Source organism: Fukomys damarensis, unplaced genomic scaffold (genome assembly GCF_012274545.1).
Source record: "Fukomys damarensis isolate Sample0158 unplaced genomic scaffold, DMR_v1.0_HiC HiC_scaffold_10, whole genome shotgun sequence".
Lineage (NCBI taxonomy): Eukaryota > Metazoa > Chordata > Mammalia > Rodentia > Bathyergidae > Fukomys > Fukomys damarensis.
Genome location: NW_022900922.1, coordinates 38,841,274 through 38,849,720, shown reverse-complemented (window position 1 = coordinate 38,849,720; position 8,447 = coordinate 38,841,274). Strand labels below are relative to the sequence as shown.

General features: G+C 48.9%; 3 non-coding genes across 3 annotated transcripts; all 3 read right to left on the bottom strand.

The window, feature by feature from the left end:
* Window positions 1-135: 135 nt before the first annotated feature.
* On the bottom strand, window positions 136-229 carry Trnai-uau. Its single transcript has 2 exons — window positions 192-229; window positions 136-171 (listed from the first exon to the last, which is right to left on the bottom strand). It is a non-coding gene; the product is annotated as a tRNA-Ile (tRNA).
* A 106-nt stretch (window positions 230-335) lies between these two features.
* Trnai-uau lies at window positions 336-429 on the bottom strand. The gene is made up of 2 exons: window positions 392-429; window positions 336-371 (listed from the first exon to the last, which is right to left on the bottom strand). It is a non-coding gene; the product is annotated as a tRNA-Ile (tRNA).
* A 7,794-nt stretch (window positions 430-8,223) lies between these two features.
* Window positions 8,224-8,296, bottom strand: Trnat-cgu. Its single transcript has one exon. It is a non-coding gene; the product is annotated as a tRNA-Thr (tRNA).
* Window positions 8,297-8,447: the final 151 nt, after the last annotated feature.

Sequence of the window (8,447 nt, the reverse complement as noted above, 5' to 3'; positions counted from 1 at the left end):
TGCGGGTCCCCACCGCGTGGCCTCTGCAGGAGGGGATTCCACTGCCTCCTGCTCTGTGGATTTCCTCCCTGAGCTTGGAACCGACCGGAAAAGACTAGGTTGCGGCTGACCTGAAGCCGCGAAGGAAAGAAAACATGCTCCAGGTGAGGCTCGAACTCACAACCTCGGCATCACCCGCACATATACTGCTGTATAAGTACCGCGCGCTAACCGATTGCGCCACTGGAGCATGCTTTCCCACGCTCACCGCGCGCACTCTACAGCCGAGGGGCTGCGTGGACCAGGGCTGCAGGCTGCGGCGCCTCGGTGCCCGGGGCCGCGAAGGAAAGAAAACATGCTCCAGGTGAGGCTCGAACTCACAACCTCGGCATCACCCGCACATATACTGCTGTATAAGTACCGCGCGCTAACCGATTGCGCCACTGGAGCATGCTTTCCCACGCTCACCGCGCGCACTCTACAGCCGAGGGGCTGCGTGGACCAGGGCTGCAGGCTGCGGCGCCTCGGTGCCCGGGGGCACCTGCCCAAGCCCGGCTGTGCTCCTCAATCCGGTATTTGTCGAACTATCAGCCCCTTAGGAGCATAGTGTGACGGAGGGGACCTCGGATGCCGACTCTGACCACACAGCACATAACGGGACCGAGTGTTGCTGCTGAGTGGCACTGCCACGCCACCGCACAGGTCTGAAGTGACACCTGAAGGCGAAGAGCAGTCAGAACCAGGCAGGCTGTGAAAGACACCGGGGCACCAGAGAAACTCCTACCTTCCCGCTTCGGCCCCACGGGAGAGGTCCAGCCCTGCTGGAACCACTAGAGCGGACTCCCTGCGCCCGAGCCACTGTAGCACGTTGGATGGGCTCACCACTCACGATACCCCCGTTGAATATTCAGGCCCTGCAGGTGCACGCTGGAACTCCATCCCGTGGTGGCATGCAGAGCTGCAACCCTTGGTAAAGTCCCGAGAGGTAGGACCAATGTGTTTGGGGAGGAGGCGGGAGAGCGCCGACTTGCCCGCTTCTGCCGCCGCATCTCCAGAGCCTCCTAGAATCCAGTGTGGGCTGCGCAGCTTCCAGACTGCAAGGGTAGGAATTGCTTTTCTGCATGAATGGTGCCCTCGGGTACCCTGTGACAGCAGCCCCATGGGCTAGGACACACGGCCAGACCCTGACCTGAGCGATGCCTGTGGACCTCGGGACAGGATTCACGGCCCTAAATTCTATGGCTGGACCCAGAGTGGGAAAACCAACAGGGGAGAAATAAGTCTTCTCCCTCTCCCTGGTCTTTTAAGACAGGCTCTCACTATGGCCTCAGGCTGGCCTTGAACTTGCAGTGATCCTCCTGCCTCAGCCTCTCTGGTGCAGCCATGCAGCCATGCACCACCACTTGGAGACATTTTTCTTTAAGCATGAAATCCTGAGAAACTCCCACTGTGTGACTGGATTTTAAATGATGCACCTGGGAAGGTGGCAGTGATACACACAGCCTTCATGCTATGAGGTGGGAGAATCTCTGCAAGTTGAGGCTCACTTGGGCTACACATGAGTTCAAGGCCAGCATGAAGCACATAGGGAAACCCTCTCTAAAATAAAAGCAAACACATTTGAGGGATGACATCCAGGTGAGAGATTAACAGACTTTCAACCACCCAACAAGTACTGGAAACCTACATTCACTTGGATTCCAGCAGAACCTCCTCAAAGCTGATATGGCCCTAGCAGACAGCCACCTCGGGGAGACACAGGTAAGGACTTCTTCCAGCCTCTTGCCAGATGGAAATGAGGTGAAGACCAACCAGCCTCCAGCCCACCCAGCAGCTCCCTGAATTCAGACTTGATGAGGGCCACTGGCCACACCCTTCACCCTTCCCTGCCACCTTGAACTCCCTACCTCTGCCTATAAATCTCCCTCTGCCTCTCCCGATGAGGCATGAGATTTCAGGAGTCATGAACCTACGCTACAGGTCCCATCTCCTCTTTGCAGGGACCTCTTCAGAACCAATCCAATGATATGAAAACCTACCTCAAAGATCACCAGGTTGGGGCCAGGGATTTAGCTCAGTGATTCCACCTCCTGCCTCAAAAGCGCAAGGTCCTGAGTTTGATCCTTGGTGGAAAAAAAAAAAAATCACCATGCTTTCAACTGATAGTAAAAGTATCCCAAATAGCAACTTGGTAATATTCAAATGCTCAAAAAGATGGTCCTGAAAGTCCCAAGACTCCTGCGGGGACCACAATGTTGATTATGCTCAAAGCAGGCTGTAAGTAGTGCAGGCTGTGAAGAATTAACCCCACAATTGGCTTGTTTATAGAAGTCAGTCCAGCCTGAAGTCTACATGCCCAGATCAGAGTAACTTGAACCCTAGTTTCATTCCCACAACCAAAACCTTCTTACTAGAAAGACTAATTACACCATATATTTTGTCTGTTCTGTTCCTAATTCGAGGATGCTTTTTCTTGTCCTTTATGAGGATTGCTTGCATTAGTTTCCATAGAAACTGCATGTAGTCCCACGCTTGCACATAGCTTGTCTTTACCCATGATTATTAATAGAAATCAGTGGCTTGGATGGACCAGCGCCTTTTCTGTTTGCACCAGCATTGGTCATCCTGATACCCTGCTTTCTCTCTCTCTTATTTCTCTTTTAGTTCCCCCCCACCCTTCAGGCCTGTGTTATACATTGATCAGGAGACTGGAGCCTATTGCAGAGGTTTCCGGTAACATTTCAAGGGTTTCCAGCAGATTTCAGCTCTCATTATATTCTGGAAGGAATCAGATACATCTCTGCCTAAGAAAAATGTTGCTCCCCTTTTACTATTCACAAATCTGAAGACCCTATCAAGACTGTTCTATCACTCACTCATGGTCCAGGGGGGCTCTAGGCGAGGTACAAGTCTGGCTGGGACAAGTGCACCACATATATGTCTCCTAGCACATTAGTAGAGGCCTAGCTGGTGTGTTGAGCCTTGTCTATGTCCAGCTATAGCCTCGCCCATCCCCCCTAGTAGGATGCCTCCATCACCTATCCAAGGGCACTCCAATAACCAATCCTGTTAAGCCAAATATATTACTCCCCCTTTGCCACTCCCTCTTTCAAAACTTTATAAATTGCTGGCTGAACTTATTAAAAGTGGAAGCATTCCAGAAACCTCCCCAGAGTCTGCTTGGTGATTCCACACCTTACCCTCCCAGTCTGAGTTCCTGAACCTTGTTCCGTGAGCACGCTCATGGATGAAAACAACAGGGGCCCATTTATGTCTACAAAGGCATCAGTGCTCCCAGAGATGCCTTTCCTTCCTCCACTGTGTTAGCTGGATGAGCAAATTCTAAGCCACCCTTTGCAGTGAACACCCAGGGACTAAGGAGGAGAAGATGGTACAAAAATGCACTGCTGTGCACAGGGCTCTCCCAGAGTGCAGTCACCACCAGTCCTGCAAGATCCAGAAGATCACAGTCTCTTCCTTAGTGGGAGAGAATGGAGATGTGTAGATGAATTTGGAAGGTAACATTTTAGGGAAAAAGAGTGGAGGAGGAATTGTCCTATAAGCCATCCTCAAGGTAGAGAGCAACTGCTCCAGGCATATCTCTCTCCTCAGGCATGGAGGTGGCACTTCTCTGTGGGGATGGCAGGCCCCTCGATGCTGACAGGAGTCCCAGAGTGAGAAGTCCTTGTGCAGGCTGGGAGTGAGAGGAGGAGAAACCCTGGAGGGACCTGGACTCCAAAGCAGCTCCCACAGCCTCCCAAGGTGCCCAAGCAAGAATGCTTGGGGTGTCCAATACCCTGAGAGGGCACAGAAAAAGGTTTTCCTTCCTCTGCACCACCTATGCTCTTGGTATCTGATTGAATTCTTTCCCTGCCCCCTGGATACCCAAGCCCTGGGTTCATCATAGTTTGGGGTTGTTTATTTTCTTGAACCTATAGTTTTATGTCTTTTGCCAATTTGCGTGTGTGTGTGTGTGTGTGTGTGTGTGTGTGTGTGTGTGTGTGTATGTGTGTGTGTTTTACTGGTAATTGAACTCAGAACCTTGTGCTTGTCAGGCAGGTGCAGTGCCAGTGAGCCAAATTCCCAGCCCCTTCTTTTGCCAAATTTGATAAATTCTCACCTATTATTATTTGGAATGTATTCATTTTTAGATTTATCTTTTTTCTTTTCCTTCTGGAGTTATAATGCTCTGCTCATATTGTTTACAGTCACTTGAGGTTTGCTTTCCTTTTTAGTTTATTTATTTATTTTGCTTGTCTTTGTCTTTGCTTTTTGAAGTCTTTTTTTTTTTTTTTTTTTTTTTTAAGTCTTTTTTTTTTTTTTTTTTTTGGTACTGAGGATCAAACTCTGGTCCTTGTACTTGTGAGGCAGGTGCTGGAATCACTGAGCTAAATCTCCAGCCCTATCTTTGCTTTTTGAGACAAGTTCTCACTGTGTAGCCCAGTCTGGCCTGGGAATCTCCATCTTCCTGATTCAGCCTCCTGAGTAGTTGGGATTATAGCCAAGAGCCGCCACACCTGGCCTCAGTTGCCTTTCTCTCTGCTGTTCCCACTGTATAATTTCTATTGTTTATCTTCAAGTTCACCAATTCTTTTTTATATCTTCTCCATTCTGCTGTTGAGTCTACCTGTCAATATTTATTCTTTTACAGTTCTAAAATTTTCATTTAGCTTTTCTGTTTCGATGGTAAGAAAATTTTTTCATTTATTTTAAGCACATTTGTAATTTCTCATTAAAACATTTTCTATGGCAGCTATTTCTAATAATTTTAACATCTGTGTTTTCTGGGTGTTGGTTTTTGTGGACTCTGTGTTTAAGCTTTATGCTTGGTATGCAGAGCTCTTCCCACTGCCGTCCTGGATGTGGAAGCAGTGGACAAACCCTGGACTTCAGCCTGGACTGCAGCCTCCTCAGGAGAGGAGTTCAAATCACCACCAGATCTTGGCTGCTCATCCCGGCTGGAGGGTTGTTAAAGTTGGCTGGTGCAGGCAGGCTGAGGCAGGAGGATTGCCATGAGTTCAATGCCACTCCAGACTGAACTACATAGCGAGAGTGAGACCCTGTCTCAAACAACAACAACAACAACAACAACAACAACAAAACCAAGGAGTTTGCCAGGGGTCACAGAGTACCGGAAAGGGAGGAGTTTACTGATCCACTGAGCATCAGCCAAGTCCTGGAGGACCACACTGGGGTGAAAGGCTGGAACTTTCATATTTGATTTTAACTCAGGGAGGGGTGTGGAGCCTTAGCGGAGTCACTGTCATAGGTCACGGTGTCCAGTTCTGTCCCGATGACGGCCAGGGCTGCTGGAGGACTGAGTAATGTTTCCTTCCACTGGGTCCAGTGCACATGGCATTGCTAGATTCAGCACTTCCTTCTGGGTAAAAGTAAAGAACAAATGGGCGGGGAACAACTGCTGGAGTGGTCAGGGAATCTGAGTGAAGTGCACCTGTGCTTGAGGGGCCGTGGGCCCTGTCAGGACTGGAGGAGGGAACGGTATCCTCTGGTTATCTGGCTGGCCCAAGGCCGTGTCCCATGCGTGGCTGTGCAGTGAAAGCTCCTGCTCTCTTGCAGCTGCTCCTTTCTGTGAGCTGTGGGGACCAGGGGAACTGACCAGCATCTGCACAGCAGCCTGGATGGCTCTGCCTCCTGGGAAGGGCAGCAGAGTGACTGAACCCCAGAGTCCAGGCAGTGCCTGAGCTTCTGCCTTCCAGGGTGTTCTTTCCTGAGTCCAGCCTCACAAAAGCGGGCACTGTCCTGCTGGTGTCACAGGTCTGGTGCCCTCTCCAGTAACACCTGGGGCGTGTGAGACCCCAGGCACCGAGCATCATGCTGCTCTGGGTCTCTCCAGGCCATGTCCTTCTGTCCTGTGCACACCAAACTCAGTGCTCAGGGTTCCCAGCTGTGCCTGTCCAGGAGGAGGCAGAGGTATTTCCACTCCACCTCAGTCTGGAAACAGAAGCCATATGCTTCTTTTTTTTTAATCCATTCTATTTTCTTTTCCATCAACCCACAAGAGTTTGTTCTGAGAGTGAATTCTAGAAGTCAGAGGATCAGCAAATTAGCAGTTTGTGTATTTGAGCTCAGGCACCATGAAGTAAAGGTGGGTATTGCAATATCAAATTGTGTGTGCAAAGTGGCATGCTCCTGTATCCGAGCATTTAGGGAGCTGAGGCAGGAGGACTGCTGAAGTTCAAGGCTGACCTAAACTAAGTGGCCAATACCTTAGGACAGTGCACTGTGAGGCTGCTTGAGGGACCCAGCCATTCCTGATCATCATCAGCAGTGTGTCCTACACAGACACATTTGGTGGTCTCTTGTAACTCACTGTCTCTGTCTGCCTCTTTCTCTGTATTTAAAAGTACAAAATAAGAAGAAAGCACTACACTTAAGAGTAAGCATATGACAGAAACATAAAAACCCATTTACCAAAAGGCATGTCAAACCAATGAAACTCTACTGACAGGGGTTTATTTTGTTCAGTGTGTTGCCTTTTTCAATTAACCAATGCTGCTATGAAATTAATAGCATTTTAACTAATCATCTCAGTTACTTACTGAGACAGAATATCTAACACCCAAAGTTGAAGGGGGAAAGGTTTATTTGGCTCACAGAGATGGGAGGGTGGTATGGCAGAGGGGCATTGCAGAGGAGAAATGGTTTGTGGCAGGCAAAAGGCACCAAGTGACCTTATGATGTTCTTTCTGCTTCTTTTTATACTCTACCCAGGCTACTGGGCTTAGGGTAGGGCCAAACTAATCAGTGCACTGGTTTAGTAATCACTCACCCTCAATCCTAGTCACTCATTCTATGTCCAGCTTCCTTGGAAAAGCTCCACCTATGATTGCATGAGGGCTGGGGTACTTCAGCCTTAACAGGGGCTTCGTTCCAACTCATAAGAATTAATTTTAGTAAGAGATGACGATGTGACCTTGTTCTATACTAGCTGGTATGCGGCATATGCTAAATAAAGATGTGCGAATGGTAAGAGAAAACAGCTCTGATCTAGATTGAAGGTGAAGGGATGCTTGACTTGAATTCTGGAGGAACTCAGGAGCGGTATAGGAACATGCTCTGTGGAGAAAGCCTGAAGTTCCTGGAAGACTCGGAGCAAGCACAGTCCTGGGTTGCAGCTAGCAGGCAGCTGCTTCACTGCATTGCTAGAAATGAATCACTGGTACCTGCCCCGATTCTTCAGCTATTTAAAGTGAATTTTGTTTTGTTTTGTTTTTTGAGACAGGGTCTCACTGTGTAGTTGGGACTGACCTGGAACTCACTATGTAGCCCAGGCTGGTCTTGAACTCACAGTGATCCTCCTGCCTCAGCCTTCGAGTGCTCGGATTACAGGGGTGTGCCACCACACCCAGCTAAAGTGAATTTTTTTGATGTTGGTACTGTAAAGTGGATCTGATTGTTTTGAGAATCCAAAGTACATTTTTGAGTTTACTTGAAGGGCAGCATCAGGCAGCATCAGGAAAAGCCATCTCATTTTACTCTGTGATCCAGATTGTTGGTTTTAGCAATAGGGATCAACAATTCACTTTTGTAGGTGTTTCACAGGCAGCAAAGCTCTAAGTGTGAAGAGGTAAGTTGAGACCAGGAGGACTGGTGTTCCCTGTATCTGCAGGATCTTTATCAGGCTTTTTGCTTTAGGTAGTAGGGATTGAACTTGGGCCCTTGTGCTTGCAACAAGCAGGCGGTGGAGCCACTGAGCCAAATCCCTGGCCCATGTGTTCCCTTCTTTATTCTTCTGTATTAGTTGATTTTGGTTCCTTAGCTTCCAGGTGAGTTTTATACCTCCTGTAGTATTTGCAAACTCCCAGTACTGGCTGTGTGGCTGTGCAAGTCAAAGATAATAAGTGCAGAGCCGATGCCATGTTCCTGAACTTGTGAGTTTGCAGTCCTGTCCTCCCTGGTGGGCATAAGTCATCCTCTGTGGAGTTCGGGCTCGGTCCCTCTTGTAAGTGTGACAATATCCCAAGTACAGCACAGTATGGTGAGGCCACATTGCTAAGTAGTAGGTACTCTAGGTTGCATGATCAAAGCTCCACATGAAGTTTGTTTGGAAGATGCATTTATCAGCCAGAGTTGTGGTACTAATTCTCAGTTGGTTCTTCAAGGATTCCTATATCTGAAGTCGGGTGTCACTAACAGCTCTATTTCGTTCTGTTTTCCTACTTTTATAAATAGCCTATTTTTCTATTCCTGGAAGACAGTAAAACGAAAGCATTTTTGTGTACAAGGCCCCGGCGAGACTTGAACTCACGACCCCTGGTTTACGAGACCAGTGCTCTAACCCCTGAGCTACGGAGCCCACCCACCTATTGCTAGAGTTATATATTTAAGTATAACTGGGGGAGAGGGTGTTGGTCTTCCCAAAGTTTGCTGCTCCACTCGGACCCCTCGGGGAGGGCGTGGCCCGGGTGAGCGGCCAAAGTGCCGGGCGCGGGGTTCGGGCTGGCGGG